The sequence below is a fragment of the Cydia fagiglandana genome, chromosome 6 (assembly GCF_963556715.1).
Source record: "Cydia fagiglandana chromosome 6, ilCydFagi1.1, whole genome shotgun sequence".
Lineage (NCBI taxonomy): Eukaryota > Metazoa > Arthropoda > Insecta > Lepidoptera > Tortricidae > Cydia > Cydia fagiglandana.
The window spans coordinates 7,308,512-7,334,961 of record NC_085937.1 but is presented as its reverse complement, the minus strand read 5'-3'; the positions used below and the strand labels follow the sequence as shown (position 1 = coordinate 7,334,961).

The following is a 26,450-nucleotide window of genomic DNA, read 5'->3' as shown; positions in this document are numbered from 1 at the left end:
ACCCCATTAATTATTTACTTACGACCACTGTAATTAAAGTTTCAACAAATCACTGACGCCGACGTATCAGGTATCACCACCTCAACCTGCAATTATCGCCCTTCTTCAGTCCGCCATAAATTCCAGCGTTTTTCTCTACTTTATTAGCTGATAAGGCTACTGTTCATAATTAGACGTTAACAGGCCTGTAAAAACGCTACATACCGGGTGTGGCCTGTAACATGAGCAAATAATGAAAACATAGATTGGACTCCTCAAACGGTGACACTTTTGTTCAACAACTTTAAAAAATTATGAATTAGACTCCCTATTTTTCATACAAAATAAATATTATTTTCAATGGATGCCATCGCCACGCCATATCATTTTGATTGACGTTGCTTGTCACGCCTTAAACATAACAAAATTCGCAATACATTGCGTTTTGGAATAAACTTTAAAGTGTATTAAAAATCAAACCACAAGTTATTTTTAAAAGTCGCTGAACAAATCTTGGTCAGTATGAGGAGTACAGCCTACAGTTTTTTTTTTTATTATGAATGGGCTTACTCATTACAACAACACGCTAACCTAGATAATGTGGTGTGTGTGGTGTTACAGTTAATTTTTTTGCTCATATTACAGGCCACACCCGGTATAAGGTACGCTACCCATACAAAAAACAATTGCGTTATATTAAGTAATTACACACTATTACTACATAAATATGTGCGCATCTGTCTACTTTCAATTGTTTATGTACTAAATTGGTTGTAAAACTATGTTTTATACAGAAATCACGCAAAAAACGTTATTTTGGTATTGCATTGATAAAAAATAAAACGTTTTTTTGCGTGATTTCAGTATAAAACAAAGTTTTACTATCAATTTAGCGCAAATAAGCATTCGAAAGTAGATATATGCGCACATATTTATGTAGTAATAATGTGCAATTACTTAATATAACGCAATTGTTTTTTATATAGAAAGCGAACCACCTTATACACCACATATTTTCAAATGAACAAATATTACCGCCAGATATTTAAAAGGTACACATTTGTTCCGGAAAAAGCTTCCAAGCAATTTCAGCCAGTCCTTGGATTGCTGAAATAATTGCCATAATTATAAAGCACGCATAAATCGACATTTATCCTTACATTTTCGTTCTTAGCAATTACGAGTAATTATTCAACTTTCCATTCTTCCGCTTAATGAAAATTAAGCCCACGATTACGCTTCGGGTCCATAATAGATCAAAATTGGCTTCGTTTGGTCGAACATAACATCTTTTCTCCACTATGGTACCTTGTAAATATCCATTACATTTGAGTTCATTAGTGATGAAATACGAGCTATCCCGACTAAGCAATTAAGGAGAAAATAATTATTTACATAAATACAAGGACTCGCCAATAACTGTTTATAATATTTACTGAAGACGCCATTTCTATTAAACGGACTATTACTGTAAACGCTTTACGGTGGATTGCTTTAATTGAGTCGTCATTACGGCTCCTCGGGGGCCGATTAAAATAGACGTATGCGTGTACGACGTTCCGCTTTATTTGTAAAAAGCAATTACAATACAATAAAGATAAATAATAACCGTGCTGGGACCGCGAATGTATAAATTTTCCACATTATCTAGGTTTGCGTGTTGTTGAAAATTGTTGTAGGAATTTAGTAACTTGATTTAGTGTCCGTGTCGAATATTCAAGATTTTATTTAGCCAACATCATGGAACCTTTACCAATTTGCTTTTGAACATATAAAATATTCGGCGCACTCTATCGGGAATATTATTAGAAAAACTAACTTTATATATATAATTTGGATTAGATAAAAATATTGACTGACTCTAAATATATACTATTTTTTACATCACGGACATCGTCATCGACAGAAAACTTTGTGCTGTAGTAAACACTTAGGGCCCGATTCGGATTTTGAAAAAGACATCTATTAGACATCACCAAGATACGATAACGATATGTTTAAGATCTAACCTGTCAAATTTGACATTTGCGCGATTCTGGGGATACTCTTGAACGATTTCCACAGGATATGACTTAGAGATCCAATTCACATCTAATGGATGTCTTACTCTATCTAACGGAAAAGTGACATTGGTTGCCCGAATTGCGCTGCAAAAGAGAACTACAGCTATATTCGAAATTTAAGATACGTCAAATAATAGATATGGAAACGATATAGATTAGATATGTCAGTGTCAAACAAGTGTCAAAAGTGACGTATTTGTTTGAAGAAACGTCGCTTTTGACACTTGTTTGACACTGACATATCTAATCCATATCTTTTCTAGATCTAATAACTGACGTATCTTAATGTTCGAATTGGGCCGCTAGTTGATATCTAACCTATAACGTATCTAGAATGGATCTAGTACGTGTCGTCTCTTGTGTATATCTTGAAGTTCGAATACGGCAGTTAAGCAAGTATATTTATTCAGTGTGTAAACGGAGCACAAATTGTTTGCCGGAGCTCTCTTTACCTGTGGCAAGTTTTCATAACGCAGCGTAGCCGCGGGTGCGACAATTTGTAAGACGCCCTCGCAACGGTGGATTTGCTGACGAGCTACCGGCTTGTAAACATATTCCTCCTTTATGACGCCGGTGACACCAGCGACATCTGTGGAAATTCTTTTGCAGAACTGCGATGTTATGCACTGCATTAGTTTACGACATTCCGGATCTCTATCCTTGACAAAATAGGTTAGTGATATGTATTTGCGGTATCGTCTTGGGTCGTCCCATTCGTTTTTCGTCAAGTTCCTAAATTAGTCCTATTCTGCTTTCGTCACTCATTCTACATTAAAAGCCACCGACGATTGTGACGAATGTAGAATGAGTGACGAAAGCAGAATAGGACTAATATAAGAACTTGACGAAAAACGAATGGGACGACCCAAGACGATACCGTATTTGCCTTTCTGGATATCCGTAGTAACTATTAATAGAGCTGAAAACCTGTTGAGGACACGTATGTTTCTGAAACATAGATGTAGTAATAAATATATAACTTTGTTACATCAAAATTATTGAATATGTAAATTCACTATCTGTATTTATAACCTCTTGTTTGACTTAAAATCTAAGAACAATAATTAGTATGTCCATTTTTTTGTTTAGGTATTTAATTCAGGTCACCTGTGATGATGTGGAAATATTCATATAAAGCGGCCTGTTTACATTGCTTTTGTGAGTGTTTATTTTCTAGGTACTGTTACATATTATAAATTTGATTATTTTTATGTTTTAATGCGAGCACGAACAAGTATGTAGGTGTAAGTAACGCGGTAGGTAACGCGCATCGTGTAACTAGTTCATACTTGATGTTAATGTGAGCTTTGGTATATACAGGCATTTTATAATGAAAATCGAGTAAGTGCTTAGTTAACAGAAAACATACAGCTTTAACTAGATTATTTAAATAAAACAAAACTTCTCAAGTGTCAACTGTTGTTGTATTTCGTAAGAAGTGCTAGTATTTATATAACTATATGGGATGAAGTGACTTAACTGTCCGATTTGAACATTAAAATACGTAAATTAATAGACCTTGAAACGATATGGATTAGAAAAGTGACGTTTTTGTTTTAAGAAACGTCATATTTGACACTGACATTGACACTGGCACGTTACTCTAAATACTTTTTTTTATTATATAATGCTGTTTTAATATTTTAACTTGGTATTTATGCCGTCTAAAAAAACACTTTATCATAGGAGTAAACTCCATATTTTGTTAAAACATTCGCAAAATAAACATATATACTTTCGAAATATCTTTATTTAGAGCTATTGAGAGACGGTGCCCTCTTTCAAGTGGAGAGGCTTGGAGAGCTTCATTTTTTCCTTCGTTAGTGCATCACGCTCTCAAGTACGCCCTTATCTCACATTTAGATACAAAATGTAGCCCCAAAACTCCAGCACGCGAATACTTGAAAGAGAAAAATGTTCAGGTACTTACAACTTCACGAATTGTTTGCAATATTCACGAGTTTTTACGATATTTCTTTCTGACTCCCCAGGGCGAGGGGATCAGTTGGATTCAACACACCTGCATACCCTTTGAACACTTTTATTTATCTCCAAAAAATAAATATATTTATGGATATTGTACAATTTGTACACCCGATTATTTACTAATCAGAGAGGCAAAACAAGACCGTTTTATACAATCTTATAATCGCAACATTAGGTATAAACTTAATAACCTTGTAGACACTCAATATTCAGCGTGGGAACAAGTAAACCAGTGTATTTTAGGCCATAGTTAACTTTGGTGTAAAATCAATTTTGTGATGTAATTACGTAGCGTATCTAAAAATAAGGTGTGTTCTTAGGTATCTACATAAAGTATGATCATTGCTGTCGTGTGGTGTAAGGTAGGTAATCCAACGTACATATAGCCACATTCTTATCGAATCACCCTAAAATCATGGTATGCTTCAAATTTGGCTTGGCACCGACTTCAAACATATCAGTTGGTAACGCATATACTTAAAAACGGATAATATTTTATTTCATGCTTTTTGAAGTCGGTTTTCTTTTTTTTTTTGTAAAAGTTTTTATTTTTCAATTTTTAGTTTTAAGGCATTGTTAAAAGCTTATGAGTGACGTGTGGCGCATGAATGAAAAGCATAATAATGCGTATCACTAAATTCGAAATTATTCCTGTCACTACACAAACACAAAATCCATCCTCCGCCCCGCCACTGACCCAATCCCTCAACCCCCCGACCACTCAACCTCACAGCACATCAACCCCTGATCACGGAACCCCTCGACCCTGAACCCCCAACCTTTCAACCGCCATTTCCCGACTCCTCAGTAGTTTTACCATAAGTCTTACACTGACATATTCGCTAGGGTGTGCGTAACTTACTTTCTATGCGTCGTGCTGGCATCCTATTAGTGCGAACGAGATGTATAGAAAGTAAGTTGCGAAGACGTTAGCGAATATGTAGTAGTGTCAAACTCGTGGTAGGGCTACAGTTGTACTTCATCAAATTGGTGATTTCCGGGGGGAATGTTTAAGTTACTATAGAAAACAACGATGTCGCCATACTCGTGCCTTTAAAAATTGAGGAGTTCCCTTATTTCCTTATGAATTCCGTCATCAGATTAGAACCAACAATGTTATGGGAACACCTTAGAGGTAACTTCGTTCAAACGAAAAAGAATTACTCAAATCGGACCACGGGTTTTGGAGTAATCTACATTTATAAAATCATCATCATTATCATCAACAATCATCATCATCAGGTCCACTTCATCAAATTGGTGCTTTTCAAGAGAAAATGCTCGGGTTGCTTAAGAAAACACCCAAATCACCATACATGTGCTTTGAAAAATTGAGGAGTTCCCTCAATTCCTCATGGATCTCATCATCAGAACAGCACCAGATTAATGTGGGACCACCTTGGAAATGCCTTCTTTCTAACAAAAAAATAATTACTCAAATCGACCCCCGGGTCTCGGAGTAATCGGTGAACATACATAAAAAAAACATAGCCACAACCGAATACAGAAAATTGAAATTGGAGTCTGTTAAAAAATGTGTTTGATACGTATATCATACGTAAAACTATAATTGAAGTACCCGTTACGAAATAAATATATAGGCCTAACTACATCAATACACGAAGCCATACACGAAGTCAGGTGGCTAACTGACTGTGTACACATTGATATTTCTGCGAATAAAATTCTTCCTTAGGCATGCTCGTGTAAATCAAATAAAATGGACGAGGAAAACCAACAACTTTGAGCCAGTGACGAAATAATATTATTTGGCTCACAAGTATTATAATAATAATGATACAGCCGCGTTAAAACGGTTGCTAGAATTATGAAGTTAGATTTTCTATAAATTACAAACTTGTTTATGAAACGGGTATGTAAATAGAGCAAAAAGAATAGATAGTATAGAGGGGTCCTGTCATAGTAAATGTTGTAGTCACTGTAAATTTACTGCCATCTATCGACACACGACTATAATTCAAAATAGACACGTATAAAATTATCAAAAAAATAATATATATGGATAAATGATTTTATTATTTTTATATCATTTTCTTTCACTGATATATATGTGTTAAAATTGTTAAATATGAAACGGTGTCGTCACGCCATCTAGCCGAGAATAGGCTAAAGGTGTGTGCGCCATCTATGCGAGAATGACTTTTTCTTGATTTCCGAGGCACGTTTTTTTCTTAGACTTTATTCATCTTATACTAAGTTACATATGTCTTTGGTACGAGTAAGTACGTGGTACGTACGTAGCGTAACTTAATAACATCAATTCACATTTAAGTTATGTACAACCCCATTTATTATATAGAGGTAAAATTGTGTGTGGGTACTGATGTAATTACGGTGCCTAAACTAATAGTTATAGCGTATTTGTATATACCTACATAGTTGGTGAAATAATAATGGGCTATACTATATCGATTCACGATTCCGTTGAACTGACTCATTTATTAGCTGAAGAAAAGTTTGAGGGTTGAAATGACTGACGTATCGTTCGTGTTAAACCTATAGGTGCTTAATTTTGTATGGGTAGTTGTATTTGAAATTGTATAGTTGAAGAGCGCTCAGTAAAGCCGGAACAACTTGCAACTTTCGGACCAGCCCTCGTAGTTTTCAACAATTCTCATCAATTTTTAGGGTTCCGTACCCAAAGGGTAAAAACGGGACCCTATTACTAAGACTCCGCTGTCCGTCTGTCTGTCTGTCTGTCACCAGGCCGTATCTCATGAGCCGTGACAGCTAGGCAGTTGAAATTTTCACAGATGATGTATTTCTGTTGCCGCTATAACAACAAACATTAAAAACAAAATAAAATAAATATTTAAGTGGGGCTCCCGCGCAACAAACGAGATTTTTTTGCCGTTGTTTGCGTATTTTTTTCCGCTCGACTTCACGATGTCATATTAAAGCCTGGTAAAGAAGAATAAAGCACAGTTCATAAATGCGTGCGTGACGTAATTAAAATTCGCGAGGCTGCCTCGAGTTGCATCTCTCGAGACGTATCATTACGGGGTGATGCGGCGCCGAGGGCGGGCGGGCAGGTAACTTGGAAAAAGAGGAAGCGGTGAGCGGAGCGGAATGCGTTTTTTTTTTGCTTTAGTTTTCGAACGCCCAGTTTTGTGAAATATAGAGCCAGTGATATTAATAAAACAATATACAGGTTGTTACTGACCATCAGGCTTTAAATCCAGGGCTCGATTCTACTCGCTAAACTGAGCTACTTTTATTATGGCACCAACCCCGAAATCCCGAAAATTTTTTTTACGTTTTCATACATTTTGTCTGATCAGATGTCGATGTTTTCTATGGATAAGCCAAAGAAAAATCCCCGATTTTAGGGTTGGTCCACATACTGTATATGAACTTGATGTACCTATTCGTTAACTTATTAGTCCATATTCAAATTTAAGTACTAAAGTAATTTAAAAAGTACCACGGGCATACATTTTAGCATATTTCTCTACAGGCCCACAGCTTACCAGTTCACCGGACGATATAAGCCTGTCAGTTGTTCGGAACTGTTATCTTTTGCGACTACCTGACAGGCTGATGTCGTCCGGTGAACTTATATTGTGTGGGCCCCTTACGAAGGGCAATATTCTACATCTTAGGCTGTAGACTACCTCCTAAAAATACCTCTTTACTCGTAGTCGCTGCTGTAGTAAAGATGCTGTGGCCAATGATGATGATGATGATCCTTATAGCCTATACGGACTGGTTGAGCTGTCTGTATCACTGCTGAATAAATTTATACAATCTTCTTCTTCTTCTTCCTGGCGTTATACCGGCATTTTGCCACGGCTCATGGGAGCCTGGGGTCCGCTTGACAACTAATCCCATGATTTGACGTAGGCACTAGTTTTTACGAAAGCGACTGCCATCTGACCTTCCAACCCAGAGGGGAAACTAGGCCTTATTGGGATTAGTCCGGTTTCCTCACGATGTTTTCCTTCACCGAAAAGCGACTGGCAAATATCAAATGATATTTCGTACATAAGTTCCGAAAAACTCATTGGTACGAGCCGGGGTTTGAACCCGCGACCTCCAGATTGAAAGTCGCACGCTCTTACCGCTAGGCCACCAGCGCTTCTCGAATAAATTTATACAATATCAGAATCAGAAGCATATATTGAACGTTAATTCTGAGGGAATCGTTTTGTGTAAAATCATTTTTGGAAGATTCTTTTCATTACACTTTCTCGAAAAATACCTTTTTTCATGCAGGTGTACTGAAGGACCAAGACCTATATTGTTCCTGCGGGAGTTATGGATAGTGAAAAAAAGTGTTTTTTTTTTTATTGTGACTAATTCAAACGAACCATGTAGGTTATAAGTAAAAGACTTTATTTAAAGTAAAGGTAAAAAGGAGTTTTACTTTAGTAATCATAATCAATATATATATCCCAAGAAGGAGCGTTAAATAAAACTCTAACATGTATGTTGTATGTGTTAGTACATCCAAAAACATATGTAACTTCTTATATAAGATGAATAAAGTCTAAGGAAAAAACGTGCCTCGGAATTCAATAAATAGTCATTCTCGCATAGATGACGCACACACCTTTGGCCTATGCTCGGCTAGATGGCGTGATGACACCGTTTCATATTTCACAATTTTAACACATAGATATCAGTGAATAAGCATGGGTCAAAACAATATAAAAATAATAAAATCATTTATCCATATATATATATTATACATTTTTTTGATAATTTTATACGTGTAATTTTATAGATGGCAGTAAATTTACTGTGACTACAAAATTAACTATAACAGGACTCCTCTATACTATCTATTTTCTTTGGTACATCCATAGATCCATAGATCCGAAACGTGGTCTTTCACTATCGGCCTCATCTCAAAACTCAAAGTCGCTCAACGAGCTATGGAGAGGGCTATGCTCGGAGTTTCTCTACGTGATCGAATCAGAAATGAGGAGATCCGTAGACGAACTAAAGTCACCGACATAGCCCACCGGATTAGCAAACTGAAGTGGCAATGGGCAGGCCACATTGCACGCAGAGAAGATGGCCGATGGGGTCGAAAAGTGCTCGAGTGGAGACCACGGACTAGCAAGCGCAGCGTAGGACGTCCACCCACAAGATGGACAGACGATCTTGTTAAGGTCGCCGGAAGACGCTGGATGCGGGTCGCTTCCAACCGGCACGTATGGAGGTCCAAGGGGGAGGCCTATGTTCAGCAGTGGACGTCTTATGGCTGAGATGATGATGATGATGATCCATAGATGTAAGTAAATTGTGGTAGATATGGTACCAGGCGCACGATCGTGAGCCATTAAATATAGGTTCCGAAACCTATATTTAGTTAGTCGTATGGGTGACGCCAACCTGTCAAGTTGTCAAAATCGTTGGATCAAATTTTAGTTTTGTCAACTATGAACGTCACCCGTCTACATAAATAAAAGGTCATTGGGTACATCCCATCCTTATTTTCTACTTACGCGTTACCCGCTCGCTAGCGCACTGTGTACACAGCCAAAAGCCTCATTTGAGGGTGCCGTGTTTACATGGTGTACTCGACGTGGATCCGCATCTCTGACGCTCAAACAGAAAACCGTCTTGCTATCAAGTTTTTTGAAAAGTTTTTTAAGACTAAGACTCCTCTTTCTTTAGTGGACTTTTGTGGTTGATTAGATGCTTTGTATTTGTGAAAGTTTGTGGCTCTTTAATAAAAAATGTCCATTAGTATATTTATTTACTTACTTACTTACTTCGTTGGCTCAGTGACCCAAAATTATACTTGGATTCCGACACAAGAGAGCGCCACTTTTCTCGGTCCTGTGCGAGCTCTCGCCAATAGTATGCATAGTAGTATAATATAAGTTTAAGATAAATAAATAAACGAGCTTTAACAATTTATACTAAATTGCACGAAAGGCACTGATATAATAAGAATAGATCCGATTATAACGTAGTGTTTTCTATGCGCTAGTGACGAAAACATCCCTAAACCCATCCAGAGCTTTAAAAAAATCACGACACGTCATTTCTTCAACCAAAAACGTCACTTTTTATACTGACATATTTACCCTCCTGAGTCCCTGAGGACTTTATAAAGGATTTAATCCAAATGGAATTTTGAATTAAAATAGAATATACTATATTCCATTTTCAAAACAGCAATAATGACAAGGGGGACTCAGGAGGATATATATAAATATGTCGGCGGACGATCGTAAGATCGGGCATATCGTGAAATTCCTAGGCATATCGTGAAACGTGAAAATCTTTAACTCGTTCCCTGAGTCGACGGAGCCCCGCTTATTTTTGGGCAGTTTGCTCTTCGGGCATCTGAAGCAACCTAACGAACCTATCCTACCTATTCATTTATTTAATGTAACTATGGTCAAAACATTACACAGGAACATTATGATCTGCCTGATCTTACGATCGGCCACCCACATATATATATATATATATATAGCCCTCCTCACCGAGTCCGACGGCGGCGACTCCTCCAAATGCTTTTAGTCAGGAACATAGAACGCTCTGACTTGCGAAGCCAAACTTGATCGGTTGGTTGGTAGGTGTAAAGTTTTGACACTGATAGATGTATCGTATTGCTGTGACATCTTAGAAGCATAGTTCGAGCCCAAAGAGTTGACATACGGCATAAGCGTGCTACAGACTACGAAATGCTACGGCGTAGCACTGTTGCATGACATCAGTGATTAGGCTGACAATAAAAACTATGGGCCCGTTCGGATTTTGAAAAAGACATCTATTAAAAGACATCTTTTAGACATCACCAAGATACGATAACGATATGTTTAAGATCTAACCTGTCAAATTAGACATTTGCGCGATTCTGGAGATACTCTTTAACGATTTCTACAGGATATGACTTAGAGATCCAATTCACATCTAATAGATACCTTACTCTATCTAACGTAAAAGTGACATTGGTTGCCCGAATTGCCCTGCAAAATGTTAGTTTAGTATCTATTATCCTGTTATACCTCAATCCGATGACAATGCCACTTAAATATCCTAGGTTTGTAAATCATAGTGGGAATTGTCTCAGGATGTAGGTTGCACCTACTAATGTATAAATCTATGTCCTCTTTTGTATTATATATCTGCCTATGTCTGTTTTTTTCCCCAATAAAGAAAAAAAAAGAGAACTAGTTGATATCTAAACTATAACGTATCTAGAATGGATCTAGTACGTGTCGTCTCTTGTGAATATCTTGAAGTCGAATAAGGCAGTACCTATACATCTATTTCACGGAGGTCAATGAAAACTTACATCGTCACATCAAAATTATATCTAAATGATGACTTGTACTTGTCCGTGCATGTATTGACGTGAACGATACGCCACAGCAGCAATTGGGGCCCCGAATTTTCTTAAATAGTACCTTAGGAAAATAAGCCCTGTACTTTTCACGTTAAATCATAAAGGTTGTATGATATCATCATTTCAGCCTATATACGTCCCACTGCTGAGCACAGGCCTCCTCTCATGCGCGAGAGGGCTTGGGCTATATAGTCCCCACGCTAGCCCCCTGCGGATTAGGGACTTCACATACACCTTTGAATTTCTTTGCAGATGTATGCAGGTTTCCTCACGATGTTTTCCTTCACCGAAAAGCTAGTGGTAAATATCAAATGATATTTCGTACATAAGTTCCGAAAAACTCATTGGTCCGAGCCAGGATTTGAACCCCCGACCTCCGGATTGAAAGTCACGTCATATCCACTCGGCCACCACTGTTTCTGTATGATATAGTACTCGTTAATCTGTGCATTATATTTCAAAGCATAAAAAGACTGGATTAATTAATGTTGAATATTGTAATATGTCTGTATGCAGAGTTCATAACTGAGCCGTCTTATGCAGCGAGCATCGATGCCGTGAGCCCGATATTAATATGCGCGAATCATGCATATGCAGGCCTCGCCAGATGTCTCCGCCTTAATGACTTACCAATACTCATACGACTAGGGAGTAATGAGCTAAAACTGCCGATGAGAAAGTTATAAAACCTTAAAAAATTATAAGTGATGAGAAATTAATAAAACCTTAAAATATAGGTCGTCCATGGAACTGTGGCGGTAGGTAAAGTTATCAAGTTTTAAATTTATTTCAGGCAACAAAGCCCTTATAAACTAACATACATAATGATAAATTTCATAAACTATGGAGTATTTTTTGGTCACTTACGGACATTGATGAGAACTTGGTTATGCTAATTTGCATAATGTTAAATAAAAATTTAGTACACAAATATAAACTATTTATAATTCCTAAACTCAGACCTATCTACTTACTAAATATGTAGTATACCTACAACTGTATATATCTTGTATGTAAACAAAAAAAATTTCCCAACTACAAGATTTCTTCCTTTTATTACGGCCCTGTAATTTAAAGAAAAAATGTGAATTTTAACGGTTACTACTTAGTAGTAAAACACTTTATTGAACAAAAAAGAAAAACAAGAAAGGAAAAAGCAGACATCATTAGTAGGTACAAAAGCGAAATGATCTCTTTAATACTAAACTTCCAATTAAATTGTAACTTTTAATGGCTACTGATTACTCTCATTATTAGTTAATAAAAATAAGATTCCAAAGCGATTGTGAAGTTGAGAAGAGATAAACATTTCTTGGAAATACGGTGAAATTTTCTTGATAGATTGTTTTTCTAGGACAGAATTTTAATAAAGATAAGAAAATTTGTTGTAATTAGATTCATGAAATAAGTTTAGAGATCCCAGAAGCCTTTGTAATTCTTACTAATTGTATGTTATTTTTAATGTATTTTTGAACAATAAAGAGTGTAATGATGATTCCTGTTTTGATTTAATTTCAGCATTCAGGAGGGCTATTAAACTATTCTACTTGATCTTATTTAAATGTTACTCGTACGGCACGATTTGAACTTTAAGATACGTCAATTAATAGATCTAGAAACTATATGGATTATATGGATGGTATGTCAGTGTCAGTGTCAAATGTGACGTTTCTTCAAACAGTAACGTCACTTTTGACACTGACACATCTAATCCATATCGTTTCTAGATCTATTAATGACGTATCTAAAAGTTCCAATCAAGCAGGTAGTATATCTCGTTTGCATAGCAACATGCTCCGTAATGACAAAATGTGATCATTCAGTGAAGTTCAGATAAGCCTCAAATAAGTTTAATTATCTTTACCGTCGTTACCGGGAATCGGATTAAGTTAATTTCGTTACATTACAAGTAGGTCGGCGTCGGCGTTGGCGTCACTTATGACATATCAATCCGTCGCGGTCGTTTGCGCGCACAGGGATTGACGATATCTCCGGCGCACGATATCGGAGATAGCGGCGTCAATCCCAGCCGGGTCATTATCGTAAATGTTAATGACTACGACAATTACTGCCACCAAGCTTCATCGAGAGGCCCCCAAATTGAACATTCCCAATCTATCGGCTCCCGCTCGATTCTGCCCCCCTATAAACTCCTTCCAACCGAACAGGTTTAATTAAAATAGTTTCCATGGGAAAAATAGTATATTTGTTGCCATAGCCATTTCACGCGATATGAAAAAAGGCTTTCTATTTTCCAACATTTCTCGCATTTTGCGTGCAGTGTAGTAACTAAAAGTTTGTAGAAAAATGAGCAAATACCTATATTTATTTTTCTATTGCAGCGTTTTACAAAACAACTGGTAATGCATTTTATTTAATTTTTACTTTTTCTTTTTGGAATATAGGTAAGGTAAACGTACTAGTGCTCGACATGCTAATATTGCTAATGCCCAATACATGTCACACTGCTGTCACCTCTATTAACAATGACATAAGTTTAAAGATGACATGTACTGGGACCGTGACGAGCACTAGTACGTTTACCTTATGAGAACAACGTGCAACACACACTACATAATTTCTGAACTGATTAGAACTGAATAGATTGTTCACGGGTAACTAAAGAAAGCGGGATCCCAGTCGATATAAGTCTAGTGAAACTAGCCGTGAATCATTCAAAACTGTTATTGTAACTGAAATAGACGTCATATACGAAACATAAAGTAGCCAAGGAGGCCAATTCAAACGTAGGTACACTTGATATCAAAACGAAATCTGAATGACGTCAGTTAGTGCTGATGATGGTATTAGGGAATGCAAATCGGTTATTTTCGGTTATTTTTTGTATGGAAATAATCGGTTATTAACCGAAACCGCGGTTATTTCCATACAAAAATTAACCGATTTGCATTCCCTAGATGGTATTCGCTCGTGCGTCTCGCTCGCGCTACGGACAAGTCCGAACAAAATGAACGCGCGAATGATAACTAACATCATTTTTATGTCAAGAGAACGTCCAACTGTCCTAAAGGAAACACATTCGAATGACATTCTTAAAACCAGACTTAAAAACAGACTCGCTGAAAACCAATCCGATTATAATTTTTGAGAGAAAAGCACTTTGCAAAGGAAATGAGTATTTTCATTTGGGCAAGGAAGTTGCTGTATAGTTATACAAAGAGGCCCACTCGAGAGACAATGGACGGGAGAGTAAGTTTCAATATTAATGATGCGCCGAGAATGCACACAGAGAGGCCGGCGAGTTTCAAAAGCCTCCCATTGATACTCATTAACTATTGATTCATAAGTAATACCCTTTTACCGTTACAGAACCGAACGGTCCCGGCCAACTTTTCAAATTTAAATGCGAGAGAGTTTGCAATTTTTAAAAACATCTATTTTAAATTTCTCCCGAGCTAAACTCCTTTAGGCGTTTATAACTTTATAGTAAATAATAAAAAGGGTACCTACATATGTACTTAAGTTCCTTTCAATAATATTTAATTGAAGACAATGTTTATCGCAGTATTACTAATGAGGGCTCGCTTTCAAAGAACGTCGATAAACAGGAACATTGTTATTAAGTATTTACGATCGCTATAAAATAGCGTGCATCGGCATTGTTGAGCGTATTGACTATATCATACGATTAAATAATTTGATGCGATCATGCTAAACCTATTTTGTATTCATTCATAGCGCGTTTTATAATTGCTATGTTATAAATATATGTCGCATCGGTCTTTTATTCTCGTAGAATCACAGGCGTATTCGGATTTTAATAACAGGTTATGAATTAGATCTGGATCAGTTATGGATCTGATCTGTTAGTGTCAAAGTGACCATTCTTTAAACAATAACGTCACTTTTGACACTGACGGATGAGATCCAGGTCTAATTCACAACTTGCGGTTAAAATCCGAATATACCTGTCAACTTCGTCAACATTCACATAGCCATAAGCTATTGTTGAGGTTGTTTGTGCTATCTATAAAAGTAGCAGGGTGGTTAAATTTTAAATTACATATATTTCTTTTGATGACATTTATGTTTCTTTCAACTTAAAGTACATTTTTTCAACTGTTAGGAGAAAAATGCATGGTTGAGTAAGAAGGTAATGAAATATTGGATACAAAAATTCAAATGGAAATAGATATGTACAAATAAATGATTTTTAAATCTTGAGCATTGCTTCTGCTACACACATGTCATTGTGTACCTATTAGTTAATTAATACTTAACAACACGTATACTTAAGTTACAATTTAGTTTAAGGAAATTATTTAGGTGCATCTTGTAATATAACCTAAAATTTCATTTAATGTAGGGCATATCACCGTTCTGAAATATTTTCAATCCACAATAATTTAGATTACACATGAATGGTAGATCAAACGCTTATAAAAACATGCTTTTAAGCTTTTAAAAGATAGATATGGACGGAATAACAAGTAACAACTCCGCACAACACCCGGGCGTCTCTTTCGGTTTTATTGTTCTAACAGATGTTGGGATATGCAAAATCGGACCGTAAAACAACGGTCGGCCGCGATTACTTTGCGCAGTTAACTCTCTCTTATGCGCGTCTTTATTGCGACCTACCTGTAAATTTCCTATCCGATTCCGTCATTACAACTCTGATTACGCTAATTTAATCCTGTTATTTATTATGGAGTTGGATTTGATTTGTCGAATTTTGGAAGCTAAATTTGACCCACTTCCCGATTTTCGATCGAGCTGAAACTTTGCATACATATGTATGTATGTATTATAAATATTATAATGATATGGAGCTGATCTGATGATGGACACAGGAGGTGGTCATGGGAACTCTGTGATAAAACAACGCAACGCAAAGATAAGGCAAGATTTCGCGATCGCGCGGGTTTTGACGTTTTTCCTCAATATCTCTAAAAGCATAATTCCGTTTTATGTGTATCATTAGCTATTTTTTACTAAAATTATACTGCTATGGGATGCAGGGTAAGTAACTATATACAATTGAATATGAATGAAAATTAGACATATTTTCGTGATTTTTTTTCTATCGATCCACATTTAACTTTTTAAGATTTTCTTAGAGTTTGCCCTTGCAAGTATTTATAGTCTAATTTCCGAGTTAATTTGTTCATCGCATTTGCTCTTGATAAAAACGTGTATTAACTCAATATAAAAACTACAATTTTGCATTAGTCCTCTCTTAATAGGAACGGAAACAAATAAAAACATTATTTCGAAATGTAAACGAGCCAGTTCTTTTGTAAGTAATTCCTTTATTTCACTACAAACATTTTAACACAATGGACGAGCATCGACCAATTAAATATACTATAATCCCAAAAGTTTTACGTCATGATCACAGGATCATTTGTTATTATTATTAATGGATTTGAATTATTTATTGCCATGAAAAGTGCATTGTTTCTCGTTATAGGTTTATTATTTAATTTAGTACCTCGAAAGTATTTTATTTATTTAATGTGGTGTTTGTTGTGATAGTAATGTAGTAATGTAATAAAGTTTGTTGTAATATATTATAGTTTCGTCATTTCTGTCTGTTCGTCCGTATGTTACAACCTTTTTAGGGTTTCGTAGTCACCTAGAAACCCTTATAGTTTCGCCAGGTCTGTCTGTCTGTCTTTCCGAGGCGTTACTCCGTGATCATTAGTTCTAGAAAGCTGCAATTTGGCTTGGATACATAAATCATAAATTGCGACAATACAATTTTTACCTCCCATACAAAAAGTTTTCTTTTTTAATTTTTTTTTACGTTGTCCCGATAGTGTGGGATATCGTTGGATAGGTGTTTCAAAATGAATAAGGGTGTATTAAAACCATTTTTTGATAAAGTTAATATTTTCGGAAATATGCGACCGAAAGAAAAAAAATATGTGTCCCCCCATCTAACTTTTGAACCACGGATCGAAAAATTATGAAAAAAATTGCGATACAAGAGCTTAATAAATTCTTTCAATGAAAACTATAGCGAACATGATCCGTCTAGTCGTTTGTTGCAAAAAATCTTCTTTTCTTAGTAAAAAGACGTCATGTACAAAGCGCCAAAGGTACTCCCTTATGATATTTACTAATAGCCCCCGTTTGGCCTATCTTGACAGAATGATAACTACGAAACCCTACGGTTGATTTTATACGATATATAATCATTAAAAAACCATTGAAATTTTCCTTAATCACTTTGAAATGAAATAAACTTAAAACCCTAAGCATTCATTAACGTTCGTTTAATATTCCACTGTAAACACGGCTGCACCACCGTAATCGCGGCGCGCAAATACGCTCTGCACTTATGCCTCCGTGTGTGCAGGCCCTTGCTGGAACAAAGCACGGATCAAAGCGTTCAATGTATCAACTTTTTAGTATAAGGGTGGTTTCCCAAGTGGCTCTTTGGTGAAAGTCGAGCTGATATGACGTACTTACAGAAATTAGGGTGTCTACAACTCTACATATGCCCGGAGTTTCTTACCGTGATTAAAACGATGTAGAGAGAAGACACGTGACGTAACATACTTCTAGTCACGTGCATTATTGTTTGCGAGTTGAATCATTTCTTAGGAGACTTTGACAGCAATATGAAAACATATTATAAATTTTGATGTGTTTACTTAGGTGGAGAAAACAATGCATTGCCGTTTTTAGAAATTCACTCATGCCTTATTTAATTACTTGTACACGCCTAAAATTCAACTGGCTTAGCATAACGTTGTACCAGTTAGGGCAATGAGATGCCTTAAAAGTTCCAGACATTGGCATTCATTTTTGTAGGAACTTACAATCAATGCACCCTGCAGAGTGCTGCTAAATACTGGGTATTTTACCCTATCCTACTTAAAGACCTTAACAGTTATGTGATGTAGAAAATCAGGACAAACAATGTACCTGCATAAAAGTTTCATCACAATATAGGCGATTTTGTAAGCCGTTCGAAACACAATCCGAAAAGTTTTCACACCACACACCGACCACTACCGTTAGTCGTATATTGCCAAAATCAGCACGAAAACTGTTCTCTAGTGTTCTGCAAATAAGCGTTCTCGCAATAACGGCTGACCCGCGCCGGTCACTCGAGAACTCGACCGAGGACAACTCGAATTACGACCCGTCCGACAACTTTTGGACGACTCTTTTTCGAGTGCAAAGTTTTTAGAGATACGTATCGCTATTGGTTAAATTGTCTACGTTCTCAAGTTTTTCTTTTCAGCTAAAATAAATATGAAAATTTTAGGGCTCATTTTGTTGTGTATTTACAACAAAGTAACCTCCCTTATGTTATTTTACTGTTATTTAATCAGTTAAAAATAAATGTTATAATCGAAGTTATCTAAGACCACCAGAGAATATTATCTACCGTACGACAGTCACTAAATAAAAAAATACATTTCCTTGATAGGAAAATACATTTAATACATTTACTAAACATCGTAGTGTTCCCTTCTAAATCTTAATCAGATTGCATTTCCTCAATTGTTAATATTTGGTTTTCCCGCCGCAGTCTCACTAACAAGTGAGCGCCTTCCCTCCCCGAGCGTACGCTTGTGGCATCACAATGCTCCCACGCTACGCAATTAAAAGGATATTATCAGAATCATGCACTTCTCTTTCGCAGCGCTTGAATTATAAATGTAGATATGAACGCCCAATCTTTGTGGGATTCGTGTGAGCCGTTACTAATATTGGAATATTATGTGGGTCCGTACCATTGTCATCAGTTTTAACTTTGCGCCAGCTTTATGAATCATTTGATTTACGCAGTGACGTGATATTTTTGCAGTCAAGGAATTTTCTGGTGACAAGTTGAATAAATTACACATACATTAATAATATAATAATAATAATTTAGCCTATATACGTCCTACTGTTGGGCACAGGCCTCCTCTCAAGCACGAGAGGGTTTGGGCTATAGTCCCCACGCTAGCCCAATGCGGATTGGGGACTTCACATACACCTTTGAATTTCTTCGCAGATGTATGCAGATTTCCTCACTATGTTTTCCTTCACCGAAAAGCTAGTGGTAAATATCAAATGATATTTCGTACGTAAGTTCCGAAAAACTCATTGGTATGAGCCAGGATTTGAACCCGCGACCTCCGGATTGAAAGTCAGGCGTCATATCCACCCGGCCACACATACATTAGTAAAAGAAAAAGGATAATTGCAACTACAAAGTAAACCTTAATGCATACATCGGTTTTCTTCCGGCTGCATATGACAAGAACAAACAGGATGATAGTTTGACGTAGGGATTACACTATCGAGTTTGTCTTGCAACTGAACACGCAGATCAGACTCGGAGCAACGTCGAGACCAACGGGGAATTCCCGTCTTGCCTGATGATCCCGCAAATCCCATCCCTTGAGTTGCAGGCACGTATTCTCCGCGGGATTACGCGCTTTGCGCGATCTAGACGTGATCCCGGGTGACCACAACAATCATACTCGACTATCTGGACGTCCATACGCTGCTAGTAATGCTGGCGTCTTAGCGGCTTAAGGATAGCATTAATGATGTCTTTCTGGCATTTCAGAAATACTACGAGTAATGCTTTATTTGAGCCGTTTTTAAGAAGAACGTAACTTATTGTCAGGTATCATTAGACGTACTGTCATTTACACATACCTATGAAATCGATATGAAATTTTTAGTCCGAAAATTTCACATTTTATTGAAAGAGTTACATTATAAATTACATGGTATTTGTTTCTAATATTGGCTACTGCAAGTCAAAGCCTTAGGGCAAAGTGTGCCGTAAAACAACAGGGTCGTGAAAGAAAGGACAGAATCTTATTAAAGTAAATATTTATGGCATTGCTATCAACTGATTGGACGAGGGTTCCGTCGCCTTTGATAAATTGTTCTGCTAGCTGCGGCCTAGCGGTCACTCTCGATGTAACGTACCAAATATTTCTCGTGTATTAACGTATCGCTCTAAAGAATTTTATGTGTGCTTGATTTATGGCACCTAAGTAGTTTCGTTTATATGTTTTGACAAGTTTTCTGAAATTTTCTTTGTACACTGGGGAGGACTATCGTAACATTCCGTACCAGCAACTTAACACTGAAACGAACAAAATAAATGAAAGTAAATAAAAATAACTTAGTCAAGTTTGGGAATTTAAAAGTTGAGCATCTCGACGCACCGAGTACCGGGCCAATTGTGTTTCTATTTTATTTACCTGAAGGTAGACAATAAGGGTGTCTCCACACAATCAGCTAGACGGGAAAGTTGATTGTTCGTGTTCCATTCAACTTCACAATAGAGAAAATGAAGAGGAGCCAATTCTTTTTACAACAGCTTTTATCTCCTGAATCTCTTCGCTCAGCCGAAAGTTTGCGCACAGTTTTCACTTCGCCGAGAATGCATTAGAATCTCTGTACATATTTGTCTTGGAATCAGCTACTACCTTAAAAGTTCCAATTTTGATAAACTGTTTGTTTCCATAACAATCTATTGTCTGCTTCCTTCCATCTTTGTTTGAGCTGGAACACACTCAAATAAAATTCAAATATCCGTAACTTAAAAAATACTTAATAATTTGTCTGGAGCTATTTTTGTACAAAATATCTTAATTATAATTTTAGCTCTTCATTAATTTAATCTTTATTGCACAAAAGAAAAACTTATCGTACAAAAGGCGGACTTAATGCCAAAAGCATTCACTACCAGTCAACCTTAAGGCAAAGCAGAGAGATTCGTTATTATAGTTTGTTTCCGTATTTGCTTATGAATACTTTAGCAAGTAATAGTGACTTGGCGACAAACAGTACGACTCCCCCGCAGCTATGCGTAAGCCATTAATTAATCAACCGCCGACAATCAGCCGATATCTAATAATAAGGCCCGAATTCGCCACGACGTTTAGACATGGCGTGGCCAATTTTCTCCTAACGGTCTCTCATTCCTAATAACTATTACGATTAACTTGTTATTATTAGCTGGACGCAAAAGAAAAATGGCAATTATTTACGCAGCAAACATTCTGTCACGATGAGAGCAAGTAGATAAAAGTTTTGGCCAACTATTACGTCGGCGAGGACAATTCTAGGGCATCTCTTAATTATACTGCTGCGTATTTCGTATTACAATAATGAAGCGAAACAATAACAAAAGTTTGGACGTCGGAGCGCGGCTGGGCAAGTTTGCTGCTCATTTGAGTGCTGTTCTGCGCGCTCCTAATGAAAACTTGTTAGTTACCGCGAACATAGAACGAACATACTTTTATTTTTCGCGCGCAGTCCACTGTCCTCAATGACTTGTCAATCAATCAATCAATCAATCATTTATTGCGCCATGGTTACAACAAGAGATGTTACAACATTTATACAAGTAAGTACCTCATGGACCCTAAAAGGGTATGACAAACATTTCCTTAAACTAAGATTTATAATATTTACATATGTCATGCAATACAGCACAATAAGTAGCATCCTATTAAATTATTAAATTATATAAATAAAACTAATAAATTACATATTAAAGCTAACTGCAAAGAAATCATTAATAGAATAATATACTTTTCTCGCAAGGAACCATTTCAATCTTTTTGTATATGTTGTCTCTCTTTCTTCTGCCTTTATAAAGTCCGGAATATGATTGTAGCATTTAGCTGCTGCATAAAGAGGGCTTTTCCTATATTTTTGTAATTTAGGCGCGGGTAGTTCAAGTTTGTATTTTAGCCTTCGATTTGGCAGCTGTTTGAACAAGTGTATGTTTTTTTGCGCTCTAGTTTACTTTGATCACTTTGCATAGTCTGCGTGTAGGCAGCAAAATAATATTTCCCGTATAGATTTCCAATTCACTCTTAAATTTTAATACACCATACAGCAAAGCACTATGAGACATATGCTACCTATAGAGCTAGAGCCACTTATACCATAGATGAACTATACCTATATTTTATGACTGGCAAAAGTATGCCATGAATAGAAGTGGCTTTTAGCTTTAGACTCATTTTATTTTTATAGTTGCATTTGCCCCATAGTTACAATGGTAATAACCACAAAATATAACCTGAAATATTAGGACCAAATGTTTGTTGCTTAACCTTCGAACTTTCATAACTGTATTAGTAAGGTATTGTAGAAAGGTAAGGTACCATAAAAAATACAAAGTTTCGACGACGAAAACGTCAGCGCAGAGGGCACGAACAAGAGGCCTAAGGTTGTATATAACGTCCGTTATCGACGCCTACAATAAGTCGCACTTTATACGGTTATTATAGCGCCATAAACGCCACCGGCCGGTGTTTCATACAGTGCCGGGGCAGATTATACTGCCTGTGGCCCCGATAGGGGGCGAGGGCGCGGGGCGGGCGGCCCGCCCACTGTCAGCACCACGTGCCGCCCGACAGATGTGTCGAGATACCCGATATCGGAAGACACTTTCATAATCTTCGCCTTACAACCACCCCACTTCTTACATATTAAAATAGGAAATACCACCCGCACAGGTGCGAGCCCGCTATTAATATAAGTAGGAACATCTCGATCAGTGATGCAAACTCAATTTATTTCACCGAACGTCCAAAGCACTGCTCGCAAATCACCTGTAAGCTTCAGGATTTAATTAAAGTATTCCTCCTAAAAAATAAAGGTAGTCTAATTGAAGCCGGAAAAAATAAAGTTAATTCCTGGAGCGACGCCGCTCGAGAACTTTCATTAGCGATTCACGGCTACAATTACAAGTTCAAATAATTATGTTTACAGGAAGCTTTTCTTACGCAGTGATATTTATCTTCCCCATTGTTACCAGAAGTGACGCGGACGAATTTCTTGAAAACGGCCCATTTATCTAGAGCGGCCACACAAAAGCAAAACGAAACCCAAAACTTTTTATGCGGTCACTGACATTGACGAATTTAACTCGCGTACTTAGAGGAACTTCATTTATAGTTTGATTCGGAGGTCCTATTTCATATTTGCTTAGCCATTGGCCCGCAGATAAGTTCAGACGGACCGTTGTTGCTTACTTTATTCGGTTTGCGGACCCGCATAAATAAGGGCATCGTAGCGCCCCGCGATTCTATGCTTGCCGATTCTACCAACTCTTTTCATTTTTCATTAATTCATATGAATAATATCAAAAAGCTATCAAGAACTGCGAAAAAGTTGCCAGTAAAAAGTTTGTACAGAACTATTTCTGATGCATTTATATGCACGATGGATTAAAAATAACACCATTATCTATGAAACTCGTCGGGAACCCATATTTGCCTTTCAGGGTGTTACTGCCGTATTCGAACTTCAAGATATTCACAAGAGACGATACACGTACTAGATCCATTCTAGATACTTTATAGTTTAGATATCAACTAGTTCTCTTTTGCAGCGCAATTCGGGCAACCAATGTCACTTTTACGTTAGATAGAGTAAGATATCTATTAGATGTGAATTGGATCTCTAAGTCATATCCTGTGGAAATCGTTCAAGAGTACCTATCTCCAGAATCGCACAAATGTCAAATTTGACAGGTTAGATCTTAAACATCGTTATCGTATCTTGGTGATGTCTAAAAGATATCTAGTAGTTATCTATTTCAAAATCCGAATCGGGCTCTTATTATCTTTGCCTCAATTCCATCGTAAAACCCGTTCGCGCGCGAAATACCAAATGCGTCCTAGTTTCGCCGATCACAGAGCTCGCGCTGTTTGTTTAGGGCAGAACAATCGTGAAAGGTGATGGGCTTAATATTAACAAACCCGAATTATCGACTATCAAATTGTCATATTTCCCTTCTCGAAAGATAGTATTTGACGGGTATTGGCGTGGCTCAAAACAACGGTTCATGGTTTGTTTATAGAATGTGACTCCGTTTCGAAATTACTTTTTCCGTCCTGATGCAGTGAGACGCTGATCCCGCATCATGTGTAGTGCGGGCAACTTCACACGTGCCCATATCAACACGTGGACATGGGACGAACTAGAAAGTTTTTGCGCGAGACAGGGGAGTCGCGCCCTCGGTACCTACGTGTCAGCATAATCGCGGCGCCACCTCCTGTTTGTCGAGCGGCTCGCTAATGCTATTTGTCGTAGTGGAGGCGTCACGTCACGTCTGCGTGTGTGTGTCTTCATCGTTAACTGACCGAAACACGCCGGTTCATCATCGTGTTTTGTTTGCCACTTTAAGCGGAAACTTGCCCGTGTCAGGTGATTACGTGATTTAGGCATTCCGTGTCGTGTTGACCTATTCCTGTAACACATTTCAATCTCTGAAGTAAGTTATCTAAGAGTATAGAGTAAATATCGGAAAGCAATTCGGATGTCGAGTGCGAAACTCGAAATCGCAATTTGTAATTCATGAATCCCATAAGGGGGTGAACTTGAGCGATCTTATGCGTCGAATGCGGAACGTATCGCCGAAGTTGTTCAGCGCTGCGGCTCAGCGAATCTGGGAACGTTTAAAGGAAGGAATATTGTATAGTTTGTCGTCATAAGTAGGGTAAACCCTCCAGTGAATGAACACCCCCCAGTGAATGAACAAAATCACGTTTTTTGTCTAAAATAAGAAATGTAGTAATTTCTTCCACTTGTCATATTTTTTTTCTTATTAACAATTCTATTTCCTATGCAATGACAACCCGTAATAAATTTATTTTCGACCAGTTAGGATGTGACTGGCGTTTGAAGTTTACGTGTTTCTGGATTTGAAGTTTACGTGTTTCTGGATTTGAAGTTTTGTATGGAAATATTAGATCCCAGATAAGAACAGTGTACGTTTGGAGCAACATATGAAGTGCTTATTTAATCTTTACCAGTACAAAGTTTAGTTATTTGATTAGATTATGAGTTGAACCTTCTATTTATGTACACTTTGTCGGCATATTATGCGATTAAGTCTTTATTTTTTATAGTTCCATTACTGGCTCATCAAATGTTCTGAAACCAGTAAATGAACAGTGTGTTCATTTACTGGTGTCGCGTAGATTTAACTTTTTTCCCAAATGTATATGTAAACCAAATCGTATTGAGCTTATTTTTTGTGATTCTGCATAGAAAACGATTCCGATTCATTTAGCCAGTATTGGAACAAACCAAATTTCTATAGTCCATTTACTAGATTTGTCATGCCTATGTATGAACAATACAAAATTTGGCTTGTTCATTTATTGGATTTCTACTAATTCTATGTATGAACAGTGTAACCACGAACAATGCCGTGACAAGTTTATTATTTTAAGCATTATTTGGTGAGCATGACCCCTTTTCATCAAATTATGCACGTTAGTTCTTGTTTTAATGGTTGATTTTATTTTTTCCTTTTAATATGTAACGGGTTTCTATGTTATTGGTGAATAACCATCATTTTATCACATTCTAATCGATTTGAAGTCAATATGGAGGAATAAAAAGATATAAACGCTATCGCTATACCTATTAAAATAGAGCCGGAAACGGTGTTTGTGATAAAAATGATTTTATTGTGCTAATTAAAAGAGTTAAATAATGTTCATTCACTGGGTTTTTCGGTGTTCATTCACTAGTTTTTATGTTCATTCATTAGGTTTTTGGGTAGTTTTTGGTAAATTCTGGTATAACTCAAAAACTATGAAAGTAATTAAAAATCGCAGAAATTACTTTCTTATTTATTAAATGAGGATTGATTAAATTGCAGTTAATTATACCAATTATTAATGTATGCTGAGCAATGATTTTTCAAACTTGGATAATTGCTTAAGTGTTCATTCACTGGTGGTCTTACCCTAGTTGGTGAGTTTATGTTTTATGAAATCGGTAGTACCTACGAACGCGGCCGTGCCTGCCCGCGCCACGCGCCGCGCTATTCCGCCCGATAGCTGTTGTCGAAAACTGACTGACGCGCTTCTTTGAAACTAGTCCGACACAAATTTCCTTTACTTAATTAAAACGATCCGAGAGATAAGACAATTTTAACTTAAATATTGTCGGTGCTCACAGGTAACTCTAAGTTTTATAACTTATTTTCCGGGGTATTAGCCGGTAATAGCGAGACTTGTCGAATCGTGAAATGTTCGAAGCGCAAACTTACCTACTACTAGTACGAATAGTTTGTGTTCGCAGTTGGAACGTATCTCGCAATAACTGCTGTAAAAGTTTAT

The 26,450-nt window shown here is 37.0% G+C and overlaps 1 protein-coding gene across 5 annotated transcripts in view; it reads left to right on the top strand.

Annotated features, from left to right (window-relative positions):
- Positions 1 to 26,450, top strand: part of LOC134665092 (RNA-binding protein Musashi homolog Rbp6) — a 589,057-nt gene that overhangs the window by 519,865 nt on the left and 42,742 nt on the right. The gene's annotated exons all lie outside the window — the stretch shown is intronic.